Source organism: Metopolophium dirhodum, chromosome 1, assembly GCF_019925205.1.
Source record: "Metopolophium dirhodum isolate CAU chromosome 1, ASM1992520v1, whole genome shotgun sequence".
Classification (NCBI taxonomy): Eukaryota; Metazoa; Arthropoda; class Insecta; order Hemiptera; family Aphididae; genus Metopolophium; species Metopolophium dirhodum.
Window position 1 is genome coordinate 131,365,358 of NC_083560.1, and position 22,318 is coordinate 131,387,675.

At 27.6% G+C, this 22,318-nt stretch overlaps 2 pseudogenes; one reads left to right on the top strand and one right to left on the bottom strand.

The window, feature by feature from the left end:
* Positions 1-629: 629 nt before the first annotated feature.
* LOC132934260 (uncharacterized) lies at positions 630-12,215 on the bottom strand (annotated as a pseudogene).
* A 1,562-nt stretch (positions 12,216-13,777) lies between these two features.
* LOC132953797 (uncharacterized) lies at positions 13,778-15,478 on the top strand (annotated as a pseudogene).
* The last annotated feature ends 6,840 nt before the right edge of the window (positions 15,479-22,318 follow it).

Genomic DNA, 22,318 nt, shown 5'->3' on the forward strand with positions numbered 1-22,318 from the left:
AGCGATAGCGGTCACAGTCAAATTAACGAATAATGATATTAACATATGCAATATATATCTACCTAACCACAAATCATTCACTAACGCGGACATTAACAATATTATAAAACAATTACCACAACCATTTATAATTCTAGGAGATTTTAATAGTCACAACGTAATATGGGGTTCCAAAAAACACTGATCAAAGAGGTAAAGTCATAGAAAAAATCCTGGAAAATAACAACATAATATTATTAAATAACACAGAACCCACAAGATTAAATCCAATAAATGGCAACTTATCAAACATTGACCTATCTTTCGCTAGCACATCATTAGCACAACGGATCGATTGGAACATAACGCCAAACCTAAATAGCAGTGACCATTTTCCTATAATATTTCAAATTTTATCTAGGGCATACAACGCAATAAACAATGAATCAATAGAGAGGTGGAACTTAAAAGACCCAAATTGGGCCAGATACACAGAGACACTAGAACTGGAAGTGGACAACATACAAAATATAGACTCATTAAACATAGACAGTCTAACAAAATTATTCACGGACGCAATAATAAAAACAGCTGAACTTACGATAGGAAAAAATAAGAATAAGGGGAAAAAACCAAAGGTACCCTGGTGGAACGAGGCTAATCAATTATTTTTAGTTTAATAAAAACTAAAAATAAAGGCCTCAATAAATTCAAAAAAACAAAAAACCAAAGTGATTATATTAATTTAAAAAAACATAGGGCAGCGACTAAATATATAATTAAATCAAGTAAAAAAAAGTCATGGGAATCCTTCATCAATAATATAAACGAAAAGGCAGATACCAAACTCATATGGAATAAAATACACTCTCTTAAAGGACTTAAACGTAACTATAAAATAAACCTAATTGATGAAATCAACAATAAACTAATAACAAATCCAAATGAAATTTCTAACAAATTAGGACAGTACTTCCATTCAAACAGTAATGACACATCATACAGTCCAAACTTTATCAATCTCAAACACATAAAAGAAAATACACCTATCATTAATATCGTTGACCACAACAATGAAAATCAACTTCAAATTAGTTTAAAGATAACAAGGGAAAAAATAGCATACACACTAAAAAAATGTAAAAATCTAAGCCCAGGGCTTGATGGGATTCCATTTATTTTTATACAATATTTTGGTCCAAAAAGTCAAATCTTACTCGAAAAAATATACAACACCATTAGATGTAACGGTACCTTCACCTGAACATGGAAAAAAGGCATAGTCATCCCTATTAACAAACCAGGAAAATGTAGATTCAACACAGAAAGTTATCGGCCAATCACATTATTAAACACCATAGGTCATAGAAAAAATTGTAAAATTTTACTTATTTGGTATCTAGAAAAAATTAATTACCTAACACCGTTCCAAAGTGGCTTTAGAAAAAATCGCTTCACATACAACAACCTCATCGCAATAAAGGAAGAAGCTCAGAAAGCTCTTTAAAATAAACAAATCTTAGGTTTACTCAGTATAGACATTTCAAAAGCATATGACGTCACCTGGAGACACTACATTCTTTCTAAGCCAAATAAAGTCATATGCCAAGGTAATATGCTAAATTTTATAACGAACTTCCTAAAAAATAGAACATTCCAAGTCAAAACATCAAACCATATCTCTGATACCTTTACACAGGAAAATGGCGTACCACAAGGATCCGCACTTTCAGTTACACTATTTTTAGAGGCAATTAACAAAATTAATAAACATTGTAAATTTCCGATAAAAGCCAACATATTTGCAGATGATGCTAATTTCTCCTGTAGAAGTAAAAATATCAAAACACTTAAATACCACCACCTACAAGCAACAGCAAATCACCTAGAAAAATGATCAGCAAAAACAAGATTCAGTTTTTCAATAGAAAAATCAAAGAGCATAACCTTTACTAGGAAATCAAATGTAGGAGAACTAAATATTAAAATGAATAATAAAAATATACCCAACAAAACATGTATAAAAATATTGGGTATCACATTCGATTCTAGGCTCACGTGGTCGCAGCACATAAAATCATTGAAAGTATCTACAAATAAAGCGCTTAATTTAATAAAACTATTATCGCACACAAATTGAGGATGTGAAACAGAAACATTGATCAAAATATTTAAATCAACAATCCAAGCAAAATTATATTACAGTTCATTTCTTTATAACACTGCCACAAACACATTAATAAAATATATAGACTCAAACCACAACACGGGGATACGAATGGCTATAGGGGCCAAACGCAGCCAAATTAAAAGTATTCATAATATAGCGAGAGAACCAACACCAGACCTAAAAAGAACAGAGTTGACACTTCTATACACTGCGAGATTAACCAGATTAACAAATAACCCAGCATCAACTAGCAACAAAACCCTTGAACTACAAAATAATAAAAACTACACCAAGATTCCACAAATAATAAAAAAAGAAAAAAGAATTTGTCCTCCATGGACAAGCATATATAAAATAAACACAGAGTTGAATACTCTACGTAAAGAAAACACGCCTCCACTTATATACAAAAACCTTCTGAAAAATACTCTAGAGAACCAAAATGAATTTCAAGAACTATATACAGATGCCTCCAAAAGTGACGAAGGGGTAGGAATAGCCATAATAAAAAACAATTCACAGACATCATTCAAACTACCATCGACATGTTCCATATATACAGCCGAAGCACTTGCTATATTGCTAGCCATAAAATACATAAACAAAAAGGAAAACCAAAAACATATCATTCTAAGCCACTCGTTAAGTACACTAATTAGTGTAAAAATAAATTCAATCCGAGCGATATAGCAATTCAAATTCAGATTAGACTAGAAGAAGCAAACCAAAAGAACAACAATATAATCTTAATCTGGACACATTGGAATAATCGGCAACAAAAGGGCAGATAAACAAGCTAAATTAGTAATCAGTCCACCGAATTCACAATATATCAACATTTCATCATACTCTGAAAACAAATTCAACAAGACACCACTATACTATGGCAAAATATATGGAACATCCAAAACACCAAATTAAACCAAGTTAAACAAACTGTCCAAAGAGGGAGAAGAAATCCCAATATTAGTATCACAAATGAAAAAAAACTAAATAGGGCCAGAATTAGCCACACAAGACTAACTCATGAGTACCTAATGAACAAAGGAGACCCACCAATATGTCAATCATGTGGCACAACAATCACAATAAAACACATATTCGAAGAATGTAGAATTTACATACAACAAAGAAAGAAGCTCAATATAAGCTACCAAATTGGAGCAAGTCTAGGCCCAAATCCTGACAATTAGATCAACACCATCGAATTCTTCAAGACAACCAAATTACTCAAGCTACTCTAGTCAACCCCTTTTCAATGTACAAATTACCAAACAAACTAATCTAAAACTGTTTCTATCTTTTTTTTTTTAATTCTTTGATCTGTTACCCACTATAAATATTATGTATCTATTATTTATAGTAACATGCTAATGACCAAGTTGTCGAAGCAGAAATTGTATAGATTTCAAGACCAATAAAAAAAAAAAAAAATTAGTGATTAATGACTTCATAATATTTGAAATTCCTGATGGTTTTAATGAGAGTCTAAGTTGACGATTTCTTTTAATTTCTGCCATTTTTCTTCTTAGTTTTAATACAATTTCAGTCTTTTCAGCAATCTATAAAATAAAATATAATTAAGATATAAACTATTTTAATAAGTAACTAATATACAGGGTCTTTCATTTAATTTAAGACACTCGTTCTTTCAGAAAATAAATGTTTTTAAAAAAAATGTATTTATATAATATTAACTCGTTACAAAACAACATTTTTTATCTTAAGCCATTTTAGGTTTTTTTTAACCTTTTGAGTTAAAACATACATTTTGAATTAGATAGGCATAATATTATATAGTGTTTCCACATTCATTCGTTGAAGTTTTAAATACTTATAACTGAAGCACGGATTTGTATGCATTAATAACAAACTATAAAAGTGCTAAAAAATCTTTAAAATGCATAAATATATTAATATATATTATGCATTAAAATGTTCAAATATGCACTTAAAAATTTATTTATTTTCTGAATGTTTAATTTAAAATTATGGAACGCTACTGCCTACTATTAATACTTTTCTTTAAAATATCTGTATTTTGTAGGTAGTTTTAATCTATAAGAAAAATAGGAATCAATTAAGAGGATGCTACACGGACATTTGTTGTCTTCGTCCTACAAGTACATAACATATTACAAATTTAAGCACAGCAGGTAACATTTAGCTCTGTTAGTTTAAAAATTAGAGTAAATCCACCTATTATGAAACTTGATGGTAAGAACATATTATCTGTGTAACCAACATACGAACACAGATAATATGTTCTTAAAATAGTTTACGATAGTTCAATTGTTTAACAAATTATGCGTACATAATATAACATAAATTAAAAATGCTCATAACTCACTTAAATACTGTATATTCGTAAAAGAAATAACACGATACGAACACAGAAAATGTTCTTACCATCAAGTTTTATAATAGGTCGATTCACTCTAATTTTTAAACAAACAGAGCTAAACGTTATCCCCTAAGTGTTAATTTGCTATCTTACGCACTTGTAAGACGGAGACAACAAATGTTGAAATGTTTGTGTTGCGTCCTCTTAACATCAAAAATGTTTCCTAAAAGAAATTTACTTAGGTAGGTACCTACCTAAATAATAATTTGTGTTTTTTCGGTAGTTTTAATCTATAAGAAAAAAATTAATTCCCTGGGAAAACCATTTACACCTACGAGTAAACGTATTAATTTATTTTGTTATTAATCAAAACTATAAATGCCGAAATATGCTAAATATTCACCATAAAAGTTTCATAGTTAAAATGTTAATGTTATGAAACAAATTCTGTACCCACTTAGCATACCATACGATCAACCAGAATAAATATGCAGGTGCATACAAATATGCACTGTAATTATAAATCATAAACTACACGTACAAAATTTGATTTTAATGCATCTAAGTACTTCAAAAAACATTCTGCTTTAGAATATGGAACTAAAAATGTTGTTATCACTAAAAAAGTAAACAAATTAAAAAAATTATAGTGAAAAAAAAGTAAATATAATAAATATTTTTTTTTAGATTCTGAGCGGAGTGAGAGATCTAGTGGTTTTACAATGGTGTTTTATTTTTTTTTTTTATCCTGTATACAAAATTTATACCAGAAGGAATGCTTTGATTTCAACATATAGTATCTCATCTTTTAGCAAATTGGATCAAGATGGTACTGTTATGATTTGGTATTATTAAACATAGGAAGTAAGTAAGGATGTAGCAGTTAGTAAACAAATTAGAAATGTAGTATTTATAAAACATTTAGAATTATGAAATGAAATGATTATTGTAAATTAGTGTAAACAGGTACAATCCCGAAACTGCGAGTAAGCACTTTTTATATAGGAGGGATTGTCCTACAGAAGTTTAGATATAAGGAACGTTAAGATTGTAAGACAGGCAGTGGAGAATGGAGATAGTGCCATTGACTGTACATGTTCAGAACGCAATAAACTTTATTAATTGAATATTTGAACGTGTGTTTGTTACTTTATTTACTAAATCTATATACAAACTCCACAAGTACGAGGCTACGGTCAACCGACTTGTAACATTGGTGGCAGCGGATCAAAAGAACCATTAATTCAAACGAGGCGCGTTCATTCAATCAGGGTGAGTTAAATTGTTATTGAACCAGTCAAGGTGCATAATTCCAGTCAACTACGGATCATTCCACTCAAGTACAGAGCATTTCATTCAACTACAGAGCATTTTCATTCGACTACAAAGCATTCCAGTCAACTACAGAGCATTCCAGTCAACTACAAAGCATTCCAGTCAATTACAGAGCATTCCAAACAAATTCAGCATTCAACTTTTTCAAGTCAACAGAGAAACAACTTCGATAATGTTAAATTTATTGGTATTGTAAGTTTGTTATTTTTATATATTGTATTGTAAGCATATCTATATTTTTCTATTTATATTTAATTAATGAGCGACGATAGTGGTAGTACTAGTAGCGTAACACAGAGCGATAGTGAAGACAAAACATTTGTCCCAGATAGGTCATTTGATTCAGATGATAGTAGGGCAAGTCAAACGACATTAGGTAGGGATAGCGTTAGTAACCAAGTAGAAAATACAGTGCAGAATCAGAGTACTTTATTAGGACTTCAAAATCCTGACACCGGTAGAAACACATTACATTTGCCAATACAGCGTAGACGGTTAGGAGTACCAGCAGAATTAAGTTCAAACATTGTTAAGGAAGATATTTCTTTTGATAGTAGTACTGAATCATACAGTTTTGTACCAAATTTGAGTCAATCAAGTACTGAATTAGTAAATATGAGTGTAATTACTTCTTTAGAGGCAGCATTTCGAATATTACCAAAGTTTGACAAACAAGACTCTGAAGGCTTACATAATTTCATAAAGTCATCAGAATTTGCTTTTTCATGCATTAGTGAGGAGTTAAAACCCATAATATTAGGGGCAATAGTTGCAAATTTAACAGCAAAAGCAGCTCAGGTTGTCCGATTTAAAAAAATAAATTCATGGGAAGAATTGAAAACACAGTTAAAAAATTGTTTTGAACCACAACATACTTCCACACATTTGATGTTAGAATTGACCACAACTCGTCAGAAATATGATGAAGAAATTAGTACATTTTATAGCCGGTTAGAAAAGCTATTTCATTTGACGTTGAATGTTCAAACCAAAGATAAAACTGCAGCAGTGGCAGAAGTCATATAGGGAATTTTAAAAACTCAAACATTAAGTATTTTCATTGAAGAACTAAGACAACCTATAAAAATGTTAGTAAAGGCAAGTCGTCCGAGTACAATAGAGGAAGCATTTGCGGTGGCTCAACAGGAGGAAACGTCATACAAATCAGATAAGGAAACACAATCAAAAATGCCGAAGCAAAATACAGCGAAAATTACATGTTTCAACTGTGGCAAAGTAGGTCACATGGCCAAGGTATGTAGGTCAAGATCAAATCATCAGTTTATAAAACAGCCACAAGAGAATCAAAAGAACGGGGTTACGAATACTGGGCAAAATTCAAAACCAAACAATTGGTCAGCAAATATTCATCGGCAAACTGCAGAAAGTAATAGTGCGATTAATAACAAGACAATTGTTTGTAAATATTGTAAGAAACTAGGTCATGAAATTGGAGTATGCAGGAAATTAAAATACAACAATGAGAAAAGAGCTAGTCAGGCAAATTCAAGTTCAATGTCAGAACCATCAACTTCGGGAAACGAGACAGGGTCGATTCAGAACGGCGAACGATCGGTCCAGGAAATCAAAGCAACAGCTGTAACATTTCAAGAGCATTTAAATTAAAGGCTCAACTTTTTAAGGATCACATTATATGTCAGGCTACGGAATTCGTTAATCAGGAATCAAGATTTTTACTTGACACAGGGAGCGAAGTAAATATAGTAAAATTATTGTCATTAAAAGATGACGTAAAAGTTAACGAAAGAATTTTATATCGATTAAAAGGGATTAATGAATATTTTGTGAACGCAATTGGGTCAGTAAATATAATGATAAATTTTGGAGAAGAAAAAAGACAAGTAAGGTTTCAAGTTGTTAATAATAATTTTCCAATACCTCATGATGGGATTTTAGGTAAGGAGTTTTTAGAGGATAACAAGATAGCAATTGATTATTCAAAAAATGAGATAACGTCAACACTTACTGAAGACAATTTTACAGTGGTAAATCAAGACATTCCGCATGTAGATAATTTAGACATTGCAGTAGTACCACCGAGATCGGAAATTATCATTCCAGTAAAAATTACAGATAATCAAATAAAGGAAAATGATACAGTGATTATATATTCACAAGTATTGCAAAATCGAGTTCAATTTGGTAATGTAATTACTAAAGTGAAAAATCGGCAGGTGTTAACAAAAATTGTCAATCAAAATGAAAATTCTATTAAGTTACAGCCAGTAGATTTGAATAATTTATTATATGAAAAATTTGAAGAAGCGAACATACAAGTGTGTACTAAAACTATAGGAAGTCGGAGTAATGAAAATCGGTTACAGTTATTGGAGCAGTCGTTAAGATTGCAGCATCTCAATAAGGAGGAGTACCAATCATTAAAAGATATATTTAATCAGTATTCAGATGTTTTTTTATTAGAAGGTGACAGGTTGGACGGGACATCAGCAATACAACATAGAATTAGAACAACACCTGATATTCAACCAATTTATATTAAACCATATAGGTTACCACAGAATCACAAAAAAGAGTATGAGCTAACCCCCACCAGATCAATAGTAACAAAAACATCGTATGATTTCATTCCGAGAGTGAACATAACGGCTAATATGAAACAATATCAAACTAATAGGATACAGGATGATTTCCCAAAAATAAATAATTCATATTATCCCGATTTTCATTCATTAGCAAATAACGCAAAACAATTAGATTTATTATTACAGTCACAAATAGATGATAGTATAGAATATGTAACTGTATCTAATATAACATACGTAACAGTAGGAATAGGTATAGGTATATTAGTGTTAATAATTGTAATAAGTAAAATAAGTTTTAAACTGTACAAACAAAATAAAGTGTCAATGAGTTATATAAAAGCATTGGTCAATACAAAATCAGTAGACGACATACAATGCGTAGAAATTAAGTAGATTTAAGATGTAATTATATAATGATTTATGAATGTATAAAATATTTATTTTTATGAGGAAAAAAGAATGTAATAAGAAAATTGACTCATGAGGACATGAGCTTTCATTCAACAAGGGGAGTGTTATGATTTGGTATTATTAAACATAGGAAGTAAGTAAGGATGTAGCAGTTAGTAAACAAATTAGAAATGTAGTATTTATAAAACATTTAGAATTATGAAATGAAATGATTATTGTAAATTAGTGTAAACAGGTACAATCCCGAAACTGCGAGTAAGCACTTTTTATATAGGAGGGATTGTCCTACAGAAGTTTAGATATAAGGAACGTTAAGATTGTAAGACAGGCAGTGGAGAATGGAGATAGTGCCATTGACTGTACATGTTCAGAACGCAATAAACTTTATTAATTGAATATTTGAACGTGTGTTTGTTACTTTATTTACTAAATCTATATACAAACTCCACAAGTACGAGGCTACGGTCAACCGACTTGTAACAGTACTTTAAAGAGGTCATTTTTCGATTTTCTCAATAGTTATTTATTGCCACAGGTAGAAACACCGAAAAATTACAAAAAAACGTTAAAAATGGGATTTTAATTTTCAACGCTTTGTCTATCACCATAGAAACGAATTAAAATTAAAATTAAAATAACGATTTTAGTTATTTTGTTGTAATTTATAATACTAAATCAACATAATACAATTTTATTTTAAAAAATAAATATAACATTAGAGAAAGATTATTTAAAAGAACATTCCCAAGTCATTATCTTGAAGAAAAATTACTATTTTAAGCATGTTTATCCTACAAATATAAGTAAGTTTTATATTTTCCGTGGTCATTAAGGATAGATTTTTGAAAATTAATATGGAATTAATTAAAATCAAAATGTTTTAATCAATAATTACATATTGCAATTGCAACTTAACATTATTAAAAATATATATATATTAATATAAAGAAAAGGGAATTATGGTTATGAACTAGTGTTTTTACTGCATGGGTTTGCTTTATTCTAATTTATTAATAAAACCTTCTTTCTTATATTAAACTGTAAGAAGTTTATAATATTGTTCATTTTTTCTTTTTTAAAAAAAAGTTAAAAGTTATTACATTATATAGCAAAATAAAACCTTGTATTTACCTTACTATAATAATAAAATGCTAATAATTAATTTTTTTCTTCCCATTATCTAAAAATAATGATGGAACCGTGCCTGGTTTTAATTAGTTCTTTAATTCAGTAGTCTTGAAAGTTGAAACAATCGAGTCTGTTAAAGCAGCTTTTAATGGAACATCGTAATCCAGATCCTAAAGTATGGTCCTTTAAAATGTAAACACATAATTCATATTAAAAGAATATATTAATAATAGAAACAGCTAGGTTGCAAATTAAAATATAATATGAGCTAAATACATATTTTAGTGATATAACATTCAATAGTCTAGTTTGTATTGAGTCTATATATTTAGGATAGTCTAAAGACTATTTTTTGTAGAAACTAGAGGGTTTGGAACCTTCCATGTCTATGTAACCAAAATAATGAACTACAGAGTACTGGTTGTGAATAACATAGAAACAGAATACCACTCACTACTATAGAACACTTGATAATCCAGCTATACACTAGTACAATACACTAGTAGTAGCTAAAAAATATACCCCGAGAGTTTTCCAAAAAGAGTACACACATTGGTGGTCAAACTACTAAATATTTTATAAATATAAGTGGACAAGAATATTACTGATGTCTAATTAGATGCACTAAATTACTAAAGAAGAGAAACCAAGACGTTGAAGACCAAGTCCCTACATATTCAATAAAGAAAGCATGGAAAATCATAAAAAAGATAAAGATATCAGACTGTATTGACTGTGTTTATTAAAAATATTAATACTTTTTTACTGACTGGCATATTTTTATTAATCATATCCTAATTGTTTCTAGTAAGTCCAGATGACCGTCTTGGTGATGCAAAATTATTTACAGCAGCATTTCCAATATGTTCCTACCTGTATAATTCAGATTCTATGCTATCACTTTCATCATAATAAGCCAAATTTCTAGATTTTCAAATAATTGTAAAAACAAAATCTAGTCAAATACAATTTTCATTAACTCACTTTATAATATTTTGTTCCATTGGTAATATACTAATATTACGTTATTTCCAGTTTCCACATAATTACTTTGAGTAGCATAACTATAAAAATAAAAATACTATTGAAAATTAAAAATTAAATTATAGATCCAGAAGTATTACCTACTTAAAAGGAAAACCATTTTGATCATAAGGTTGGAGATTAGTATTTGGAAAAAAAAATCGGTTTTTTTCCTGGCTTATAGTTTTCTTCTGAACAATGATCACTGCATATATGTTGCCAATCGTGAGAACGAACAATTCCAAAAAGTTTAAGACATTTTCTTCTCATGTATTCATTCTTGGGAATTCTATATTAAAACAAATATCAATGAATACGCAATAAATTGCTAATGTTAGGTTAAGAAAATAAACACAAAGTAGAAATTATTAGGCTAAACCGGTTCAAAATTATTTCACAGTATCCCGCACCAGGATAATGATTTTCAAAAATCCATGTGCAGTTTTTTCACAACAGTTTGAGCGAGTAAATTTTTAGAACCAATTGATACTCACTCATGATTAATAACTCCTGGACAATTGACCTTGGTGTTATTGGATGTATTGAAGCACATTATACACTTATGCATTTTTAAAAATAAAGTTAAAATAATTAATATAAAAGTGCAACCACCAAGACCAATTTAAAAGGTCGGATATTAAAGTTAGCCTTATCAGTAGACAGTTATCTGTATTGTATGCAGTTGGAACTTAGAAAAGAGAACTCGATCAATAAACGTGGGTAGCCTCCGTCACTCAGTCTTGGAATGTAGGTATACGACACCTGTGTTCCGGTTTCCTATAGACCGATGATTGTGTTTTGAGGTGTAAGTTTTCTCGTGGTAGTTAATGCAGTCATCCATAGAATTTTTTGGTGGTTAGGTATCGCGTGTCGTATTTTTTAAGGTATAGTATGCTTTAAGTATAATACTAATACATACATAATATGTCTACTGCAATCTCACCGAGTACTGTACCAAGAAAAACATAACTTTTTGATTTCACAGTCACAAATTTGATGAGATATTATTTGTATTATTAAAATTAATTTTTGAAAAGCGTCCATTTATTATTTAGCCAGACAAACACCACATTAAAAAAAAATAATATTCTGTCACGAAAACTACGAAAACAACGACTAGACAGTGATAAGCGGAACTCCTGTAATCCTTTTGTTCGTTCCATCGGTACATAGTTACAAATTACCAAATAGTCCCCAACAGTAGGAATTCTGTTCGTTCTACCTCCACGATTCTACGATCTAAAGCATTACACATTTACACGAGAAAAATTATAGTTATTTAATGCTACGGGAAAAACTATCGACAAATTACGAAAAACCGTTAAAAATGTGATTTAATTTTGAACACTTTGTTTATTACCATAGCAACGAATAAAATATAATAATATTATAATATTAATTCAACTAGGCTATAATAAACAATAAAAAGGTGGGCAAGTGGATGTCGCTCGCTCTGCTGTACAGAAGGTTACAAGTGGGTCACTGTAATGGATGGTGTTAAATTTGAATTCAATGATATAATATCATTATATAGGAAAAACGATTCTGAGCGAAAACGGTCAGTCAGCTTATGATATTACTAAGTATATTTGATGATATTATTGTGAATAAAGTAATTTATATATTTACCCATTTACGTGGAACCTTGTTTTAAATTTTCAATCCTTAGCTATAAAAATTGAACATTTTATAAATTTTTAACTACAAAATAATTATTAAATTTTAAATTTGATAAATTTTGTCAAAATTCGAACTTAAATGCTTATAAAAAAAAACGGTGACTATGTATTTTTAGTCAAAATATTTAAAAAATTGAATGGTGTATAAAAAATAAAATTATAGACATACCGTAAAATTTGCATGTACCTACAGTTATTCGTTTTTGAATAACAATAAAATAACAAAACCGCTACATGAGCAATCGAGTGAATATCCAATATTGTAAAAATATGAATTTCAAACACTCATAAAACTTTAATTTTATTTGCTTGTAGACATTTTTTTTTCGATAAAGGTAGACAAACTTATGAGGAATCTTGTATTACATTTTCAAATCTTAGATTTAAAAAAAAAATTTTTTATAAATTCTCAACTCAAAATAATTTGCTCAAATAAAGTTTGATATTCATAGAAAAAAAGACTAATAAAATTGGAAACAGAAAATGTTCTTAAACAGTTCAAAACAAATCAAAATATTTTGAAAATGTTATCGTGTATAGAAAATGCAAATATAAACGACCAGTGAAAATTTCATGTAAATACGTTCATTTGTTTTAGAGTTACACCAAAAACCAAAATCGATTTTGTGGAAAACCGATTTTGCGTAACAGTTTCCTTTTTTCCATAATTTTTATGCTGTTTTTCCCGGCGCTTTTGAAAACTATTGGGAATTTTAAAATTTGACCTCCTGAATAGATTCACCAACTAGATTCACTTTCCCATCGAACAAGATACTGTTGAAGAAAATCAATAAATAAGCAGTAAATGCCCCAAACCGTGACGAGAGACACAAAAATAAAAAAAATAATAATAACATAATAATCAATACATTCATCGTTCCACTCAGAATCTAAAATATAAAATATCCAGACTGACAAACCGTCTCCGCTCAGAATCGTTTTTCTTATACAATGATATTATATCATTGAATTCAAATTGAATGCATCCCATTATACATTAACCCACTTGTAACCTACTGTACAGCAGTGCGACATCCACTTATCCGCTTTTTTTTTCAGATCTGATTTATGTAAACTATGAAAACACATAGAGGACAGTGATGGCAGTTGGAAGATTATTCTAAATAATATTTCATTACCAATGTTTCAATGTCCAATTTGTGATACGTTTCTTCTAAATCCAGATTAACGCAAACACATGAAGTTAAAATGCATTCCTCGCTGCTCGAGTCTATACATAAACATGTGGATATTGTTTCTAATGCAGGAAATACGGCTTGTACTCAACAGTTATCTTTTTTGAATTATTCGAAACTTTGCGTAACATCAAAATATAAAAAAATCAGTAGTCCATGAATTGGCCAAAAGAACACATTTGTTGAAAGTATTTAATGCTATATAGGACACGAGGCCATAGGTGGAACTACGAAATGTAAAAAAAAATTAATAACATTTAATAATATACATACACATTAATGGAATTTCGGTTTTTTATTAGTAAAACTTCAAGTGTTCAGAATAATTCTCTAAAATAATAATAAATTGCATGTATTTTTACCAATTGTTATTTTACACTGTTAATGAAGCCTGGGTGTTTAGACTTTAAATCACCTCAACGTATTTGTTTATCGTCTATTAGTATTTCTTAAACTATATTCAATGTTATTGTCATTGACACGAAAACTTCGGTATAATTATAGTAGTGGACTCCAGACAGTGATAACTATTTTCAGCGAAAAAATATTGCCTTTTCTCAGAAACCGACACCGCGTGATATCGATAGTTAAGAAATAATACTTTGGTAGTTTCAAGTTTGGTATTTCATTTAACGTGATGTCGTGATTCGAACGACTCACAGACACCATAATTTATATTATCGTTAACTTTGTGTAAAACAAGTAACAACCTCTATGTCAAACAGGAATTAACGGTCAATGTAGAAGAATTTAAAAGTTCTGTGCCATTTCAAAGGCAATTATTATTATAAAATATAAATTAGTAAAATAAATTTGTATCATAAATAAATTATACAAGTGTTGTTTCAGTTTATTTAGTAATAAATATAAAATAATAATTTATAAATTAATGTATTATACAATTAAACAATAAATGATCATAAGTAGGTAATGCCTACTTACATATTAAATATAGTAATATTGTATATTATTGTATCAGCCAATAGCCATATACGTAAATATTATGTTATACATAGTATCGGTTAGAGAACAATGGTCGGATACTTAAAATATATTAACTTTAGTTTATTTTATATACCGTCCTATGGAAAACATTTATAAGCTAAAAATAATTCATGTTGCGGGTTAATTTGTCTATAGCTTCAGCTCTGTATTATAAAAAAACAAGTAGAAAAAAAGGCCGGGCACACTCAAATGTAAAACTCTTGGTCCGCCTATGCACGAGGCTATAGAACCTAATACTATTGACTTCTTTAAGTGTAATTATTGCCTGTAAGTATAAAACATCAATACATTTCAACTAGTTCTTATTAATAGTAAATATTTTTGTATTTTTTAGATATGAAAATGAAACTAATTTTTATTTATTTGTATATTTGCTTTATGGGCTAACATGACCTCCAAACATCTATATCTAAAATGTGATTCTGAAAAAAGTCATCTTTATACGGCTTTTGTGCAATTGCACATTAACTAAACGTACAACACCACTCAAACATTTAGACGCTTGTATAAAAAAACTAAATGAATTACCAATTATTACTAATAACTTACGTAAACAATTTATATGTGTACATTGCGATGGAGGTTTTGATTCATTGATAGAACTTGAAAAATATACTTGGGGACATGTGGAAAAGCAATAGTAGGATTATAAGCATTCATATTACTTATATAGTATATATAGTATATAATTTACATATATTGTTTATATATGTATATATTTTATAACTGATATTTGTATAGACTTTTTATTGTTTTTATAAATTATAGTGTTAACCTATTAAATGTTACAAATATTTCCTAAACTATTGTTAATATTATTAGATTGTATAAAAGAAATTTGTTTGAAATTGTAATTTAATACCAAAGTAAATAAAATTCAAAACTACGTATACTATTTACCAATTTTAATTTCACTGAAAGGTAAACATATTATGCATTATTTTATATTGATTTATGCTTTAATTTAATATAAGTATTTCTGTGCTTAGACTAATCTTTTAGTTATATTTAATGATTTTTCATTTCTTTTGTTATAATGCAAAGTAAAAATTGTATGTCTCATTTATATTTACTTAAAGATTTTATTTTGTATTATTATTATTACTATTTTTCTTTGTAATTAATTGGGTATGCTTGTCTTACTAAATTTAAGTATTTATAACTAACAATAATTATATAACTAAACTAAAAATAAAAATTGTATTGAATAAAATCAGTTATTATCTTATTAACTGTTAAATGCAAATAAAACTAACACTTTCATTCTACAAATTTAGTGAAAAAACAAAAAAGGTAGACAAAAAGGCAATAGTGCTGTGTTGACCGATATACCAGAAAAGGACGAAATAAAAAAAAATTTAAAGCAAAAACTGCTAAAAGACACTTTTTTGAATCAACGCAAAAACAGAAAGCCAAAACTACAAAACTAAAAAAAGCTAAAATGTCTAACGAAAACAATTATAGTTCAGATGAGCAAGAGACATTTTGTTTAGTGTGCATGGAAACTTTCAGTTCCAGTAAGCCAAACGAACAGTAGATTGAGTGTAGTAAGTGTAAGCTATGTACTCATGTAGACTGTCCAAGAGAATTTAAGAGTCTGTTGTATATGTGTGATAACTGTTACTAAAAGACTGAACAATTTTAATACCTAATTACCTATGTTTTTTTATTATTACTAAGCAATGAAGGTTCCTCTAACTTAATACCGAAAAGTGATTTTATTATAATTTATTTATTGTTTATTAATTTTTAATATGTTTATTATTATTATTATTTTTACTGCTGTTATTAATAATACTTACTTAAGTGTAAAAACTACTACACATGACAGAACTATTTTATTTTAAATAATTTATATGATTATTATTCTAACAGAAATGTTTTTTTGGATATATATAGAAATTAAACAATATATTTGTGTGTTACAACTTACCTCACTACCGGAGTAAAATGTAGCAAAAAAAATTAAGATATTCAACTTTATATTAATTTATGTGTTTATTACTAAGGGTCTACAAAGCATATTATGAAACAAGACAACATTCTCTATCTATTGGTATAAGAAAAACCTGATAGTGAATATTATTTTCTAAGATACAGCCACAAATATTAAAAGTGTTACAACTAGACCTGGTCTCCAGTTTCCATTTTTTTCGTTTTTTTTTTCTTTAAACGTAATTAAAATTTTATTATTTGGGTAAAAAGCGTGAAAATTTAATACAAGGCTCTTAGTTTACCTATTGTTTTGGTTTTTTATGTTATTTTTGAACTACAATTATTTTCTTATATTTTTTTAAAAATTTCAATACATTTGTTGGCCTCAGAATATATATTAGAGTCATCACTATTGGTCAATATTTATGGTCAATCATAGTAAGTTCTTTAATAAACATGATCATTTGAATATAATTTATGATATGAATTGTTAACTAAATTATGTTTCACATATTTGTACATTTATACACTTAGTCAATAACATAAAATTAAAGTATAAAATATGCATAATATTACAATATTTCACAAAATGAAATGCAACTTATTATACACACAAGGTTTCTTTAACTCACAGATCGTACTAAAAAATTCAGACACTTATTTTCGGGAACCCAAATTCTTACTCGTAAATATTTATTTTAATAATCTTAACATATTGGTGGTTGTCTCACTCGAAATTAAATCGTATAAGCATGAACAATATGGATTTGATATTTTTTATAATAGTTGATTATTTGATATGACGTATTGACGTTGTTGAACATTTTCAAAAAAATAAAGACATAATGTTTAGGACATTATATTATTAAAATAAGATTCGTGGGTTTGTTTTTATCAAACATTTTATTCATCAATTTCCAAAATGTAATTAGTTGCATTTATTATACTATTTATAATATTTTACCGATCCAATTGAATTGATCACAATAAAGTATAATTAATGTTATTGTTATTTTTTCCTTTTGTGTATGCAACACATCGTACACAAATATCGCACAGTATAACAATGAATCATTATTTTTGGTGAGAACGATATTGTCACTTATTCAAACATTTTATCTGAATAACAAAGATCTGCCATTGGTTTAAACGAGCCACAGGTATGACATAGAATTTTGTATTGTTGTGGTACCTACATTTACAATCTCCGCATTTAAAAATACCTGCCAATAATTCTGAATTGTACTCGTATAGGTATGATATTATGAATAAAGTATAGTAAAATTTGAAGTGTTCATCAAAATAATATTGCCAATTTATTTCTCATACTATGTAAGTGTTGTTGTGTTGCAATATCAATTCCTCAAAATTAAATGTTTTTATTTTATATAAAATTAATAAAACTCAGCACTCGGACCCGAAACCGGAGACAACTATAAAATAATTGACTCTTTAAAAGCATCAGAATTATACAACTTAATTTAAGTACATTTTAGTTTGTTCGTTTGCTATAGTATTTTTATATTTATTAGTACATGTGTAAATATTTGTAAATATTGTAATTATCAGAACTACAAACCATATTGTCACCCCATTACTATAAATCCAATGTATCATTCCTATAAACACACCGAAAACACTGTAATGACTGTAACTAATGGCCTTAGATGCCGGATTATTTTTGATATCAATAAAAAAATCAATAAAACAAAATTAATTATTTGTATATATTTTGCAGCCTTCTACAATTCAAAATGCTCAACAATTTGTTTAACGTTTATCTATTACTTACATAAAATGGTAGTTTCCACTGAAATCACGAAAATATTAAATTTTTTAATTGAAGATTTAATATTATTTGTCTAAAGCATAAAAATAAAATTTACTGTCACAAATAAGAGAATAAAAACATTGTTTGAAAAATTAAAATTAATATATACTCTAAAAAAAATAACCGTAGATACGTCAAATTCCACTGAATGCTAATTCTAGCAATTTCTATGCATCATAGAATTTTTGAAATATTGTGACTTGCTTGAGTTATAATTTATAAGCATAAGTAAATTTCAAGTTTTATTAGTTTTTTAAAAATTATTATCGATAAAAATCTTTTGTTCTGTCAAAATACTTGAAAATCTAAGCAACGTTCCTCATACGTTTTTGTCAGTGGAAATTAAAAAAAAAGTTGAGCATAAATTCATAATAATTTTTTATGAGCGTTTGAAGTTTAATATTTGACAAAATTCATCGAATCACGAAAATTGGATACCTAATTATTTCGAGTTAGAAATTTATGAAAATATTTATATTTATATTTAAGCTTTGAAAATATACTTATACACGATTACCCTTACGTTTTCCTACATTTAACAAAAAAAAATGTTTACTGGAAAGTCAATTTAATTTTTTACGAGTATTTGAAGTTATTTATCCAGGCAATAAATTATGTTAATATATTAACAAATTTTCATACAAAGAATTTCTTATTTTGTCGTTATTCAAAAACACTTAACCATAGGTTCTTGAAATTTTGATAAAATGTTTATTTTATCATTTTCTATACGTGATAAAATTTTAAAAATATTTTGACTAGTTTTGAGTTATTTAGAGATAATTGTAATTTTCAATTTGTTTAGTCTTTTATTCTATACATTTCAATTAAATTGTATTCGTTGTGTAAGCTTGAACATTTAATACAAGATTCCTTATAAGTTTCTATAATAGCAGTTGATAAAATATATTAGAGATCTATAAGCACGATTTTTTTTATAAGTTTTAAAGTTCAAATTTTGACAAAATTGATTGAATTTATTGTAGTTAAAAATTATAAAATGTTCAATTTGTATAGATAAAGATTGAAAATTTAAAACAAGGATTCTTATAAATAATTTATACTGTAATCAAAAAATCTAAAAAAAATATAAACACAGTTATTTTTTTACAGACATTTTAAGTTCAAATTTGGATTAAAAATTACGATTTTCATTATTTTGTTGTAATTTAAGAATATTATTCGTGTGTATATGAAACTTTTGGAGTATATTATTATATTTTATAGACACAATGACATTTTCAAATGTATTGTTTTGGCAAAATGAAATGAAACCTATTGTTGTAGGTACTATAATAGTTAAATAAATTACTTTAATCACGAAATATCATCAAATATTATACCTACTTCATACTTGGTAATATCATAAGTTGACAAATCGTCTTCGCTCAGAAACCTTTTTCGTATACAATGATCTTATATAATTGAATTCAAATTTAATACCATCCATTATAGTGATCCACTTGTAACCTACTGTACAGCAGAGTGACATCCACTTATCCACCTTTTTATTTTTATTTGTATCTGTGTACACGATAAGTAGTCGAAATAATGTTAATTTTTCAACTTCAGTAACTTTTCTGGTGAGAAAATGCATGTAGTTGGCGCATTTGGTCATACAACTTCAAAATGTAAGACTAGGTTCCTCATAAGTTGTTGTGTTAGTAAAAAAAAAATGTGTAGAATTCAAAATATTTTTTTATGAGCGTCTGAAGTTATAATTTATAAACATTATTCTACATATAAAGTTATGTCAAAGTTTTGAAAATCGAATACAAGATTTGAATAAAGATTGTCTTCCTAACAAAAAAATAAATATGTTTACTAGAAATTTGGCGATTGGAGTTGAATTTTGCTTCGTTCATCCGTAAACGATTTCACATGGAGTGATTTTCTTATTTTGTTGTAATTAATATAACACAAACTACCGTAGAAATTTGAAATTTTCACCAAATTTATGCAAAAAATTGAGTATTAATTTATTTAACTTTAAGAGTGTTAAGGAATTTAGTTTTTTTTTTTGTATAATCTTAACTTTGATATTATTTAAACAAATCTTACCTCGTATTTTGTTAAATTTTTATACCTTGCTTAATCTTAAATTTTAATTATTCTTTCTGATATTTTTGGCATAATAACATGTATACTTAAATTATAATCTGAACTCTACTCTCTCAATACAAGCTATGCTTACAGGGAGTGTTGCATACTGACTATTGAATATTTTTAAAATGTATTGTATTCATATTTGCAAAAATAAAAATATTATTATTATTATTATAAATGAAGATACTAGTATTTTACTATCTTCTATAGAATTATTTAGTAGTTAAAAATTATACTACATTTTTATAATTTTGGACCCGATATTGTTATTGGCTGCGATTTTTCTACCCACCCGCTCTAATTTGGCTCTATACCTATATATTTTAACAAAGAAATGTATATAATATGTAATGATATGTAGGTAAATTTTGTCAAAATGTTTTATTGACTTTGAATTATAAGAAACACAAAATGTAAATATAAGTAGGTAATTAGTACAAACTAAATATTTAAAATATGAATATCTATTATTTGACCTTGATGAAGTATAATTTTTGAATATAAATTATTCTTATTAGTTAATACATTATAATTAAGTTCATAAATATTCTTATGTTATAAAAGAATGAAAAAAATACAATGAAATAATAATTGAAAAAAGGTAGGTAAGTGGATGTCGCTCTGCTGTACAGTCGGTTACAAGTGGGTCACTGTGATGGATGGTGTTAAATTTGAATTCAATGATATGATATCATTGTATAAGAAAAACTATTCTGAGCGAAAACGGTCAGTCAGCCTATGATATTACCAAGTATATTTGATGATATTATTGTGAATAAAGTAATTTATAAATTTACTTATTTACGTGGAACCTTGTTTTAAATTTTCAATCCTTAGCTACAAAAGTTGAACATTTTATAAATTTTTAACTACAAAATAATTATTACATTTTAAATTTGATACATTTTGTCAAAATTTGAACTTTAAATGCTTATAAAAAAAATTTGTGCATACGTATTTTCAATATTTTTCAACTGCTATTGTAACAATATATCAGGAGCCTTGCATACAATTTTCACGCTTTTCTACCCAACAAATAAAATTTTATTGATATTTATAGAAAAAAAAAATTTAGAACTAACAAAAAAAAATTTTATGGTGTATAGAAAATGCTAATATAAAAATTCAGTGAAATTTTCAAGTATCGACAGTCATTCGTTTTTTAATTACAATAAAATAAGAAAATTGTTACATTAGAAATCTAGTGAATATCAAATGTTGTAAAAAATAAATTTCAGACGCTCATAAAAATTTAATTTAAGTTTCTTGTAGACATTTTTTTTTTGATAAAGGTAGACAAATTTATGAGTAATTTTATATTACATTTTCAAATCTTAGATTTAAAAAGAAAAATTTTTATGAATTCTCAACTCAAAATAATTTGCTAATTTTCGTGATTTTTCCGTATTTTGTCAAAAGTTGAACTTTAAATGCTTATAAATAAACTGTGAATAAAGATTTTTAATTTTTTTCATCTGCCTTTGAAACAATAACCTAGGAGCCTTCTATTAAATTTTCAAGCTTTTTTACTCGACAGATAAAATTTTATTTATATTTATAGAAAAAAAAACTAAAAAAAATGGAAATTGACAATGTCCGTAAACAGCTC